General features: G+C 39.9%; 1 protein-coding gene across 6 annotated transcripts in view; it reads right to left on the minus strand.

Moving 5' to 3' along the window:
- LOC309653216 (uncharacterized protein) overlaps positions 1–14,376 on the minus strand; it is a 54,126-nt gene that overhangs the window by 24,227 nt on the left and 15,523 nt on the right. For 2 of the 6 annotated variants that reach the window (XR_014259040.1, XR_014259043.1), the window contains exon 3: positions 13,831–13,958. The exons of the other annotated variants lie outside the window; for them this stretch is intronic. The gene's annotated coding sequence lies outside the window, so the exon portion shown is untranslated. The remainder of the gene's footprint in view (positions 1–13,830; positions 13,959–14,376) is intronic. 6 annotated transcript variants of the gene reach the window in all.

Here is a 14,376-nt window from a genome sequence, read left to right on the forward strand (position 1 = left end):
CATCTCCATTTGACTTTTGATCTCCTTCTAGGATGCACAAAGATTGGAGAGGTAGGGTTTTGACATGTTTTGACATAATCCAATAACTTTGCCATTGGTTTCAGCCACTGCCCCATGAAGAGAGTGTTTACCATTGGCCATTCCACTCCTTCTTTGAAAATTCAGTGACCAGATCAGTTGCTGGAAGCTCTGCTGGATCTCTGCCATTGGAGTATCTGTGAGGTTGAACCCCAAGCCCTCCAGGATCTGAGTTTGGGTGCTGGAACATGCCCTAAGGGATAGCACGGCCAAAGCTACAGAAATGCTCACAGAGGAATAGAAGATGATCCAATCTGAGATCGCTGCAGTGAAACTCCAGCAGGGTTGAATGCAATGTCACCATTGTGGAATGGCATCTTATAGAGAGTAGTACTTTGTTGGGGGAAATGGCAGGTGGTTACTTTAACTTACTTTAATCCATTGTGTTAAGTGGCGCACAATGGATTGTATCATGAAGCCCAGGTACCAGATAGAGGAACAGTGACATTTTGGAAGGAAGGTAATCTATAAGAGATGAGGTGAGAGAACCATTAAAGGATTTAGCTGGATGGAGCACTCCCTGAGTCAGAGACACTTAATAATCGCCCATCATGATTAATAAAACAGTAGCACCTATTTTATGGTGTGCTCACCAAGGTCTAGGAGAAGGGCTTTCTTCCCTGAAAAACTGATGATGCATCTAATTGGGGCAGAAAATAGGAGAGGTGGCTTGCCAGGGTCACAGAAACCACGCCATACACTTTTGTTCAGATGTAATAGTGACATTATGAAAAGTGCTGTGAGTAAATTAAATTTATGGAAAACAAGCCACTTTTTATTTGAACCAGCCTTTGGAGAGGGAGGAATCATTAGGTAAAGCTAGCACTCCCTCCGCATACAGTATTCTTTGTAGATTAGAATTTTGGATTGTGTTTTCTTTAATTTGGTATTTTCTTAAGATAAAAGATAAGACATAAGAGATTTCTATAAGAGATGAAACAAGAGAACATCTGTACTTTAGCTAAAGGAAAAACATGTTTAATTGGAATAGGAGGGTGGTGGTTTATGGAGCCATGCATAAAGTCACAGGCTGAAATTCATGCATTTGTGCAATGCACGAAACCACACGTGTATTTCTAAACAAGAAGATGAAAATTTCGCTGAATTTTAGATCTTTATTACCATTATTATCATCAAAGGAGACATTTCTAAATTGCAAGGCATCTTAACACTATTGTTCTTATATCCATGTGCATTTTTTTAATTATTAGAAAGGAAGCCAAAACGATATGACGTAAGATGCTCTGAGCCTGAAAGAGTACAAGGCAACAGAGTAAGGGGGGGGTCAGCTGTGGAACCCCCAGTGACTGTGGACACGAGTGGTCAGAACGAAAAGTTCTGTGAAGTCATGACAGAGCTCCTTTCTCAACACTCAACTCCCCTTCTTAGGTGATATAATCCACTCCCAGGAACTTAACTGCTACACCATAAAACTACATACTATAGACTAGATTGCTCTCCTGAGTTTCCAGCCATTTATCCCGCTGCCTATTGGATATATCCATCAGAATGTTCCACGCATACCTCAATCTCAAAATTTCAAAAAGTAAACTCATCATTGCCTCCAACCTGCTCCTTCATCTTCATTCCACATCACTGTCTGTTGAGGCTCCCATGCCAAAAACCCGGGAGTCATCCTAGGGGTTTCTTCATTCTCATTCCCCACATCTAATGAGTCATGATGCCCTATGAGTACTACCTCCTAAATACCTCTCAAAACTGTTCCTTTCTCTCCCTTTCTACTGCCACTGCCTCAGTTCATGGACTGAACCACTTCACCAGCTCCTAGCAAGTAACACTGCCTTCAATCTCCCCCACTCCAATCCCCCTGCTTCTACACCTCTACCCGACCTCCACATTGTCACCAGAGTCCTCTTTCTTTAAAAGTCACGGAGGCTGGTAGGAGGTCAATTATCAGATGACCATACTTAGACCTTGGCCTCTAGAGTTAGGAATTTGGAGCTCATGGTTATTTGGGATTCTGACTTGTTGATAGAGATGCTCAAGGTTCCAAAAGAGAAAAAAAGTACTTACAGCACATGCCCAAGAAGCCACTTGCATCTCTCAGAAAGCAAAATCTTTCCATTTTTATAACATGCCCTGTATTGCAAAAGTAGAGTGTTCTTATTTACTCATTAACCCCAGGCATTAGCCCTGGGGTGATAGTTTCAAAGCCGATGTACAAAACCAAGGCCAAAAAGAACAAAGTGAAAAATGATAAGGATGGAACTTTGAATGATTGCTTTGCTGCCACATCCTTCATCTATAACAAAAGAGGAAGAGGACTGTCAGAGCAGGCAGGGCCCAGGTTCATGCTAGGAAATGTATCTTTTCAGCAGGCAGGATGAGAACCAAGGGCAAAAGTGCCAAGAGGCAGCAGGGCAAAGACTATTTTCCCCATCATGGCATAACAGTGCTGGGATCAGCAGCCTTTTGAGGGAAAGATACACACAGGCAGAGGTTGGGTGAACCTCTTTAATGGGTGCTGTAGAAATTATTTATGCATTGGCTTGGAGGAGATGATGTCAAAGGTAGCTTCCAACTCTAGACTTCTGATGCTGTACACATCTACGTCTGCTCAGGGGGAAAGCAGTCCTGTCCTCTGGTCACTAAAATCACCTGTGCCATTGCCTGTGCCACAGGACCCCAAAAGAGAACACAGAAGGAGCCAAGGAGAGTGGAATCAAAGATTTCATTGTTCGGCATTCACTATGTACTGAACTGTGTGCTGCAAAGCGCAGTGGGAGCAAAGAGCACTGGACTCAGTCAGGAGACCTGAGTTCGACCTTGCCTCTGCCAATTTCTAGGTCTAGTAGTAGTAGTAGTAGAAACTCCTGCTTCTTGAGTATTTACCATGTGCAGGGCGTGATGTGAAGCATCTAATTCCAGACACTCACTGCTTCAGGACTACGCTAAGGATGTGTGTATGTTAAGATTGGGATGAGTGTTGGGGAAAAAGGAGCTAGTTTGAGATAAGCTTAGACCACAGTCTATGGTGGGATTTGGAAGCCAGGTTAAATAGTGCACAGTTTACCTAGAGGGCATTAGAAAGTCACTTGGGGATTTTGACAAGGCAGTGACTAGATAGAGGTTGATTGCACTGTGACATTGTTTCTTCTCAAGCAAACATAGACAGAGCTTATGGAAATGACCACACTTAGCACTGGGGTTTCAAAGGTGACTGCTAAATATCAGTCCTGAACCCAGGGGATCTTTTTAACTACCTGACACCCACTGCCCAAACTGAGCAGGACAGGGCACACCTCACATATGGGGTAGTCATGGGTGCATGTGTCCTACAGGAAGGCAGTGGAAACCTCAGGTCTACTGATGTTAAGGCAGGTTCATGCTCACTCTTGGTATACAAAACACAGTCTGCTCTCTCAGTTATAGCCAGTTGCTGCAGAAGAAACAAGAAAAGACTGCCTAGAAAGAAAATTTCCAAGTATGTGCCCTCTGGTGGCATAGTTAGAAAATGGCACAGCTTGTTTTCTGCTGCATCTGATCCAGCTGAGCTTTGCTAGCAGGTAGTAACTTCAGGGTCTGTTGCTGACATATGAGAAGGGTACACCTCCCTCCCCCTTCCCAGGCACCCCTGTTCTGTGCTTTGGAGTCAGAGGCACTGGACCTGTACAAAAGCTTGGGATCCATTCTACCCCTGGTCACAAGACCCTAAAAAACCCCCTAGCTTAGAAGTTTGATGACCTTGCATCATGAATGTCGCTTGCTAGATGCAGACTAACTGAAGAATTCTACTTTGCTTCTTATATATCATTTTCATTTTCTAGGTCTCTGTTTTGCTCCCCTCATGCTATCAACTCTAGTAAGTATCTAGTAAGAAGATAGTATAGATGAAAAGGCATAGGACTGATATCAGGAAGATATGCTGTATACTGCTGGTATCCTGCCGGTTCTTGGCAAAGCATCTCCTTCAAGATCTCCAATCTCTAAATTATGTCTACCTGCAAAATGACACTACCATCTGGTATTCCTTTCTTGATCTTCCTAACACTTCTTACCAGACAAGGTTTTCCATATCCCTTTCTCCTTTTAGATGCCTGGATGTGTCAAGGGTTCCCATATGGGCATTTTTACTAACAGGAATTCTTGGATGAGAATCACGGGGGGGGGGACTTTTATATTAGGGACGTCTGGAAGGGAAATTAACTGAACTAATTATAAGCAAAATTCTGGTAATAGGTACTGGGCTAGCTGCCTCTTTGGGATAATAGTTTAAGGTAGGCATTAATTTACTCATTTCATATATGAGAAAATAGAGGCTTAGAGAGAGGATAAATGATTTGCAAAATGTTACACGGGCAGGAAGTGTAAAAGCCAGAGTAGAAATTATTGTCAGGCTGTATTTGTATTGACCCAGCTTAGATAGTGAAGAATGAGCAAAATTTCCAGAAAGTGGAAAGGGAAGCTGTTGCTAACATCCTTGCAACTCTAGGCCCCTCTGACTGAGAGATTTTTCTACAAACAGGAAAAATGATTCCTCAAGGATACAGGATTTCATCTAATTGGAAGGTGAGACTGCCATTTGTTCATTGTGGGCTTCTCACTGGTGAAGAGGCAAAAGAGAGAGGTTTGGAGAGAATTATATTATCATGGGGTTCCTGCCACACAATGGAGGCTAGAATAAATGTGGATGGAACTCAAGTGATCTCTTAGGATACTTTCTTACACCACTATGACTAGTGTTAAAAGTTAATGAAAAAAATGATGTCATGGGACTTCCCTGGTGGTGCAGTGGTTAAGAATCTGCCTGCCAATGCAGGGGACACGGGTTCAAGCCCTGGTCCGGGAAGATCCCACATGCCACGGAGCAACTAAGTCCGTGAGCCACAACTACTGAGCCTGCGCTCCAGAGCCTGCAAGCCACAACTACTGAGCCCATGTGCTACAACTACTGAAGCCCGTGTACCTAGAGCCCGTGCTCCACAACAAGAGAAGCCACTGCAATGAGAAGCCCGCGCACTGCAACGAAGAGTAGCCCTTGCTCGCCGCAACTAGAGAAAGCCCACGTGCACAGCAATGAAGATGCAACTCAGCCAAAAATTAACTAATTAATTAATTTAAAAAATGATGTCACCAAAAATGGTAAGTAGGGAGCTCCAAGAATCTGTTCCTGCATGGAAGCAATTATGAAGATGCCAAAACTGTCAGAATCAATTTTTTTGAACTCTGGATTCTAAAAAAAAATACAACAACCAGGAGACTGCTTAATGTGAAAAGAGGTTTTAAATTTCAGGAAATGAGAGTTGTTGTGTCACCCACATTCCACAGCTTGGTGGTTGTGAGAATGGCAGACTGTGTTCCTGGTGCAGGTTGTTGGTACCAGAGAGGAAGTATGGACCTTTTTCTCAAAGAAGAGTAGTTGTGCATTTTGACCTTTCTGGTGGTCCCCGGAAATATCAGCTCAGAGACTTGCCTTTGTTTTGCTCCCCCCTTAGAACTCTCTCAAGGCTGGAGCACTTGTCTAGGCAGCATTGGTGAAAAGCATTTAAAAGCATTTGCTACCCACAGTCACCTGAGGCAAGGGACTGTGCACCAGGCATTTGTTTTTGTTTTTGTTGTTGTTGTTGTTATTGAGTTGTATGAGTTCTTTATATATTTTGGGTATTAACCCCGTATCCAATATACGGTTTGCAAATACATTCTCCCACTCCATAGGTTGCCTTTTCATTTTGTTGATTGTCTCTTTTGCTGTGCAGAAGCTTTTTAGTTTGATGTAGTTCCACTTGTTGATTTTTGCCTTTGTTGCTTGTGCTTTGGTGTCATGTCTAAAAAAATCATTGCCAAGACAAATGTCAAGGATATTTTCCCCTACGGTTCCTTCTAGGAGTTTTATGGTTTCAGGTCTTGTGTTTAAATCTTTAATCCAGTTCAGGTTAATTTTCGTGAGTGGTGCAAGATAGGGGTCCAGCTTCATTTTTCTGCCTGTGGTTATCCAATTTTCCCAGCACCATTTATTGAAGAGACTATCCTTTCCCTCTCTACTCTATTCCACGGGTCTATGTGTCTATTTTTATGCCAGTGCTATACTGTTTTGATTACTATAGCTTTGTAGAATAGTTTGAAATCAGGAAGTGTGATGCCTCTGGCTATGTTCTTCTTTCTCAGGATTTCTTTGGTTATTCAGGGTCTTCTTTGGGTCTATACAAATTTTAGGATTTTTTTTGCTATTTCTGTGAAAAACACCATTAGAATTTTGTTAAAGATTGTATTGCATTTATAGATGGCTTTGGGTAGTATGGACATTCTGACTATATTAATTCTTCCAATCCATGATCACAGGATATCTTCTAATTTATTTGTCTTTACTTTCTTTCACCAACATTTTATGATTTTTCAAGGTACAGATCTTTCACTCCCTTGGTTAAATTTATTCCTAAGTATTTTATTGCTTTTGATGCTATTGTAAATGGGATTGTTTTCTTTATATCCTTTTCAGATATTTTGTTGTTAGTGTATAGAAATGCAATTGACTTCTGTATATTGATTTTATATCCTGCACCTTTACCAAATTCGTTGATTAGTTCCAACAGTTTTTTGGTGGAGTCTCTAGGATTTTCTCTATGTAAGATCATATCATCTGCAAATAACAACAATTTTACTTCCTTCTTTCCTATTTGGATGCCTCTTATTTCTTTTTTTAAAATATTTATTTATTATTTTGGCCACGCCAGGTCTTAGTTGTGGTATGTGGGATCTTCGTTGCAGCATGTTTTAGTTGCAGCATGCAAGATCTTTAGTTGCAGCATGTGGGCTTCTTAGTTGCGGCATGCATGTGGGATCTAGTTCCCTGACCAGGGATTGAACCCAGGCCCCCTGCATTAGGAGCGCAGAGTCTTACCCACCGGACCACCAGGGAAGTCCCTGGATGTCTCTTATTTCTTTATCTTGCTTGATTGCTCTAGCTAGGACTTCCAGTACTAAGTTGAATAAGAGTAGTGAGAGTGGGGCACTTTGTCTTGTTATGGAGAATGTTCCATATGCACTTGAGAAGAATGTGTATTCTGATGCTGTTGGATAGAATGTTCTGTATATATCTGTTCAGTCCACTTGGTCTAAAGTATGGTTCAAGTCCAATGTTTCCTTGTTTATTTTCTGCCTTGATGATCTGTCTATTGTTGAAAGTGAGTTATTGACATCCCCTTCTATTATGGTGTTGTTGTCTATTCCTCCCTTTGGATCTCTTAGTATTTTCTTACTGTATTTAGGTCTTCTGATGTTGGGTGCATATGTATTTACAGTTGTTAAATCTTCTTGATGAGTTGACCTCTTTATCATTATATAATGATATTCTTTGTCTCTTGTTAATCATTTTTGGCATAAAGTCTATTTTGTCTGGTGTTGTTTAGCTACCCACACTTTCTTTTGGCTTCCACTTACATGGAATATCATTTTCTATCCCTTCCTTTTTAGTCTATGATTGTCCATAGAGCTGAAGTGAGTCTTTTGTAGGCAGCATATAGTTGGGTCTTGTTTTTTAAATCCATCCTGCCACTCTGTGCCTTAGGACTGAAGAATTCAGTCTGTTTACAGTTAGAGTAATTATTGATATGTAAGCACTTCCTAATGCCATGTTATTGTTTTCTGGCTGTTTTGTAGTTCCATTGTTTCTTTTTTCCTCTCTTTCTGTCTACTTTTGTGAGTTGGTACTTTCCATAGTAGCTATTTCTCTGATTCACTTCTCTTTATCTTTTGTGAAGTTATGAAGGGTTTTTGCTTTGTCGTTACTATAAGGCTTACATAAAACGTCTTATATTTTTAACAGTCTACTTTAAGCTGATAGCAACTTACTTTGATCACATACAAAAGCTCTCCCCTCTTACTCCCCCTTTTTATGTTTTTGATGTCACAACTTACCTCTTTTTATATGGTGCATTCATTAACAAATTATAGTCACTATAGTTATTCCTTATATTATTTACCTTTAAACTTTATACTATAGTTAAGTGGTTAATACACCATCATATCACTGAATTAGAATTTTTGGAATCTGACTCTATGTCACTCTTTATCACTGTGTTGTATACTTTCATATGTTTTCATGTTAACAATTAGTGTTTTTAATTTCAGGTTGAAGAACTCCTTTCAGCATTTCTTGTAAGGCAGGTCTCATGGTGATGAACTCCCTCAGCTTTGTTTGTCTGGGAAAGTCTTTATTTCTCCTTCATTCCTGAAGGACAATGTTGACAGGTAGAGTATTCTTGGCTGGCAATTTTTTTTCTTTCTACACTTTGAATATATCATTCCACTCTCTACTGGCCTATACAGTTCCTCCTGAGAAGTCTAGTGATTCTTTAATGGATGTTCCTTTGTAGGTTACAATCTTTTTACTTCCTGCTTTTAGGATTCTCTATTTGTCTTTGATTTTTGACAGTTTTATTATAATGTGTCTTGGAGAAGGTCATTTTTAATTGAGATAATGGGGTGATCTATTAGCTTCATGAACTTGGACATCCAAATCTCACCCCAGGTTTGGGAAGTTTTGAGCTATTATTTCTTTAAATAAACTTTCTTACCCTTTCTTCTCCTTCTGGAACTCCAATGATTCTGAAATTTGTTCTTTTTTGTAATGTTCCATAGATCACATAGGCTTTCTTCACTATTTCATTCTTTTTTTCTTTGTTATCCTCTGACTGAGTTATTTCCAAGTTCCTGTCCTCTAACTCACTGATTTTATCTTCTGTTTGGTCTATTTTGTTATTCATGTTCTCTATGGCATTTTTTGTTTCATTCAATGAATTATTCAGCTCCCAAATTTCTGTTTGGTTCTTTTTTGTGTTTCTTTCTCTACGTTAAATTTCATTTTGTTCATGCATTATTTTCCTGATTTCACTGAATTGTCTTTCAGTGTTTTTTGTAGCTCACTGCATTTCCTCAAAATAGCTATTTGGAATTTTTTATCAGGTAAATCATAAATCTCCATGTCTTTGTGTTTGGTTACTGGAAGATTATTGTGATCTTTTGGTGATGTCATGTTCCCTTGATTTTTCATGTTCCTTGGAGTTTTCCATTGCTGTTTTTGCTTTTGAAATAGGAGTCACCTCCTCCAATCTTTAATAATTGTCTTCAGGGGAGAAAAACCTTTCATCAGTCCTGCTATAAACTCTGAAGCTTTCTTAGACCTTATTTGGATACACCTCCTCTCCATGCTTCTTGCTCCCTCTTGTGGCATAATTCTTCATCTTGTGTATCTTCTCTCCATTTTACAATACACCAGGCTGGCTGCTGATAGCCTCCTTATTGTCTTCTCATAAGTGGTGCTACAGCTCACATTTGTGTTTTTTCCCTTGCCATAGTGCATTTTCTGAGCATACTCCCTGTCTACCAGGACTTGCTCTTGCTCCTGCCCTTGAGAAGTACGGACAAGGAGCTGGTTTCGGACTGCGATAGGTATGGGTTTGGCACTCAGGGCATTGGGAGTGCTCATGGGCCAGGTTGGGGGATCCTCCAGAGGTTTTCCCAACAATAAACCTGTATATTTATGGTTGATTGATTTTCAAACAGAATACCAAGAATGTCAATGTTGTCACCAAAGGTAGGTTTCATTCTGAGGCCTCTTCTCTTGGCAGCCATTTCACTGTGTGCTCACATGACCTCCTCATGGTGCACACACAGTGAAGGAGGAAGAGAGCAAGCTGTCTGGTCTCTCTTCTTATAAGGACACTAATCTCATCAGAATAGGGACTGCCCTCGTTAGCTCATCTAACTGTAACTACTTCCCAAAGGCCCCATCTCCAAGTACCATCACATTGGGGGTTAGGGCTTCAGCATATGAATTTGGGGGAGGGGACAAATATTCAGTCCATAACGCTAGGCAATATTTAGGTAAGTATCACATGAAGTCTTTACATAATGACAACCTCCTAGATTTACCTCTAAAAGGAGCTTGCTAAGGAGCATTGGCAGTAGCAGGCACCAAAGTATATAATGGGTCCGTTGTACATACTTTTTAAAAGTATGGCGTTGGTTAAAGAAATGATGAAGAGCACAGTGGAACAAAATGAAAAGGTTAATTTGAATCTCACATTAAAAAATCAAGATTCCAATTAGCAACAATTAACTCTTCCCACAAGTCGTTGCTTACAGTTTCCAGAAGTAAATTTTAAAATCAACTGTCTATATCTATATTTTTACTTATCTGTCTAGCAATATATTCATCTTGGTATCCATGCCTTACAGAGTGTTCTGAAGAGTAAACTAGTTGCATAATCATGGATTGGAATGGTTTAACTATTTTTAAAAACAAAATGTTGATACCCAAAAACTTAATGTTAAACATCAGTTGCAGCTAAGTCTATGAGCCCCATCTCGAGTAACCTCCAACAAAAGAGACTTCGGAGGAGCACTAACAATAGAAGTAAATAAAATATTGATCAACCGACAATGAAATCATTTTAATGGTGCCATGAAGAGTCCAATGGAGAAAAGGAATAAGTGCAATTTTGCTATGTAAAGCGAAATCTTAAATTTAAAATAATCAATAAAGATTCTAATGTGCAACAATTTACCCTTTGCACAACATATGTGTGTCTGCCTTAGTTCACCCTTTGCACTACTCAGATACACTCATACCCTATGTTAAGTATACTCCGACATCAAAATTTTCAAGGAGGTACAGGCCATAGTCTCTAAAATTAAGTAATACAGGAGAGTTAATTGAACAAGCTATGGTCCCCCTGCTTCAACTGGTCTTGAAGCCATAGTCTATACATTCTCTTCTATAATTCATTCTAGATTACCCTTGCTCTTGACCAACACTGCAGCTGGTTTAAGTCATTTACCTTTTGGGACAACCCAACATTTTATCTCTGAGGGGTTAGAGCCCTTTGTTGCCTTGCCATTATTAGGTCATTGTTACTGTAACTGTACGTTCACTGTTATCATCAGGCATGGAAGCACTAAAAGACACCCCAGTGGATCATCTGAGTGACAAACATATTCTTCCCTGCCTCCATTAGGTAACAGAAACCCTAACTTCTTATGATAATCAGAGATAGTTATGCCCACTAGTAGAGTAGTTCCTTTCTTTGCCTTCTGCTCTACCAAAATGAGAAGCCTAAAGTGACCAGGTGGTAATTGTAGTTTCGGGTTAGGTGGAACCCTTAAAGTGTTTCCTGGTGGAAGCATCACCCTTGAGAAGCAGACATGAGTATGTAGAAACAAGAAACACAAATTCTGTAAGTGGGTCACTGAGTTGGTTCCCGGACATGTATTCTAGCTATTAGAAATACAATACTGCATATCATTTGTTGATAGGTAGGTATATATTATTCACTCTGAAGGACAATATTCCAACACTGCGGTGTTTTCCTGTCTGGTGCCTTAGCTGTGCCTTTAACAGGCCATCCAATCAGCTTATTGGACCAGCTAATGCTGAGTTCTATGTTATATTATAGGACCAGTGGATCCTTGTGGTCGTATACCCATTGCCACACCTCCTTCGCCATAAAATGGATCCCTTGAATCAGGCATTTTGTAAACTTCAAATTGTGATGCCAGCAGAGAAAGAAAGCTAAACTCATATCTGGAGAAGATGTCAATTCTGTTAAGAGCAAATCCCACCATCCTCCATGGTAGAAAGGTCTGAAATAATCAACTTGCCACCAAGATGGTAGCTGGTTTTGGTGAGTATTCCATGCTTTTGAGCCCGTGTATAGCCTCCATCCTTACCATCATGGCTACTCCACTTGCCCATTGTGCAAACGCTGGGGTGGCCAAGGATGGCGGCTGGCTGATATGCACAGGACAAGTCAGAGATAAGGTTGTGCAAAAGCAGTATTAGGCACCAAATGTGTCTGCCACACCTGGACCCAAAGTAGTCTTTGCTAAATGGAGTCACTATTCTCTTATCCATGACATTGCCCTCAGCAACAGCAGCAGGAATATGTCCTCCATCTCACTTACACATATTACAAATATCCAACAAGTCAATCTAATTGGCAGAACTGAATTTACTATCAGAACTCTAACTGCAATTAGTAAGGTAGAATGGAGGTTGAGTTAATCAATCCACAATATCTACTACATTTATTAGAAATTTATGTACTTTTATTCATAAATGCAATTAGTCTACTATTCTGAGTTATCTTCACAAAGTTTGTGTTAAGGTTATCCTCGTTTCATAAAATTAATTGAATCTCTATACATGTTTGTGTGTATGTTATATCTGAAGTGAGCATTATGGAATATGTCTTCCTTGGGGGTTATGCCTGCTTCTTGTCTATAGAATTTTGGCGGCCTAAGGGTTGCTTTAAGTCTTATGGCCTAAATTAAGTCTGATATCCTAGATTATTTTAATCCTGGTGGCCCAAGCATTGGTTTAAGTCTTTTTCACAGGCTTTCTTAGTTCAGGCTTATGGTTTGTTTAACAGTTCCACTGTCTCAAAAACAGGCTTGGCTTCAGTCAGCCATATGTGCCAATAACCACACCTGCACTTCTTATGCAGGCGTAGTTTTCAGATTTGCTATAGCTTTTTTTTTTCTTTCTTGCTCCCGTATCTCCCTGTTTCTTTAATGTGGATTAACTTGAGGTTGTCAGTCTTCTGTGGAAAAACCACAACATTAAGGTAATCTTTGACCTGAGCATTTTATTTAAATGAAAAGTTTTATAGGGTGTCACACCGTTAGTCTAATTTTCCCATGATACATTTTAATAATTTGAAACATTTCATTGAGCATTTGTCCTTCCAAAGATCTCTCAGTCTTATTTTTTACAGTGTGAGGCTGAAACCCAGTTGGGTTTTCCAACCATAAGATGTTTGAAATTCTTGTATTCTCTATTCTCCTTTATTTCTGTTTGCAAACCAGCTAATTCTTTCTTGAGCTATTCTTGCCAATTGTATTAATCAAGGTTCTCCAGAGAAACAGAACGAATTATATAGATAGATAGATAGGGACAGAGAGAGAGACAGAGACAGAAAGAGAGATATTTATTACAGGAACTAGCTTATGCTATTATGGAGGCCAAGAAGTCCCTCCATTTGCCATCTGCAAGCTGGAAAACCAGGAAAGCCAGTGGTGTAACTCAGTCTGAGTCTGAAGGCCTAAGAATCAAGGGGCTGATCGTGTAATTCCCAGTCTGAATCCAAAAGCCTGAGAACCAGGAGCGCTGATATCCAAGGGCAGGGGAAAATGAGTGTTTCACCAAAGCAGAGAGAATGAACTGCCCTTTCTCCATCTTTTGCTCTATCCAAGCCTTCAACAGATTGATAGATGCCCACCTACCTTGGTGAGGCTGATCGTCTTTACTCATTCTACTGATTCAAATGCTAATCTCTTCTGGAGACTCCCTCACAGACACACCCAGAAATATGTTATATCAGCTATCTGGGCATCCCTTAGCCCAATCAAGTTGACACATAAAATTAACCATCACACCAGTCAAAGCCATCAGTTATTGCCAAACACTATCATCACTATTAGAAACAGTACTAACATTTTGTTTTCTAGCTTCTTCCCCTATATTTCCCCACTAACATTGCTTTCCAATCTCTTAGAGTTACAAATTCCCTAATTATATATGCTGAGTCTATTGCAAGTTACAGTTTCACCAGATTTTTGCCACTGAAAAATCCTACCACAAAACCACTTAGCCAATGTCATAGTTCAGGTTTTTGTTGTGGTAATACTCTCAGTACCAGTCTTCTGTATTAATCAGGACATGTTAAACTAAGCTATGGTAACAGTCCTATAATCTCAGTAGCTTAACATAACAAAAGCATGCTTCTGACTCACACAAATTATGTTGTGGTTTCAGATAACTCTCCAGAGTATCTTCCCTCTCTATGGTGACTGAGTAATCAGGCTTCTTCAAATTTGAGAAGCTCTAGCATCTCAACACAAGTCATCTTCAGTTGCTGCAGCTAGGAAAGAGAGGTGGCAAGAGAGTTGCACATTAGCAATTAAGTGTTTTCACCTGGAAACAAAAGCTCCCACAGCCCCTTGGCCAGAACTAGTTAGGTAGCCCTTACCAATTACAAGAACACTAGGAAACACACCCTTGCAATGCACATAAAATGGAAGAAAACCAGATATTTTTGAACTTTAGTAATGTATACCTCAGATACTACTGGAAGTAGCATAGCTTATAGGTAAAGAGCACACCTGGAGTCACACACCTTAAATTCAAGGCTTAGCTTTGCTATTTGCCACCTGACAAATGGCTTAAAACCTGAGCCTTAGTATGGATAATAATACCTATCCAATTAAATAATTATTTATCTTAAATGATATTATGTTTGTACAATGCTTAGCACAGTTCCTGACACACAGGAAGCATTC

Source organism: Balaenoptera physalus (assembly GCF_965194825.1).
Source record: "Balaenoptera physalus genome assembly, chromosome: X".
Lineage (NCBI taxonomy): Eukaryota > Metazoa > Chordata > Mammalia > Artiodactyla > Balaenopteridae > Balaenoptera > Balaenoptera physalus.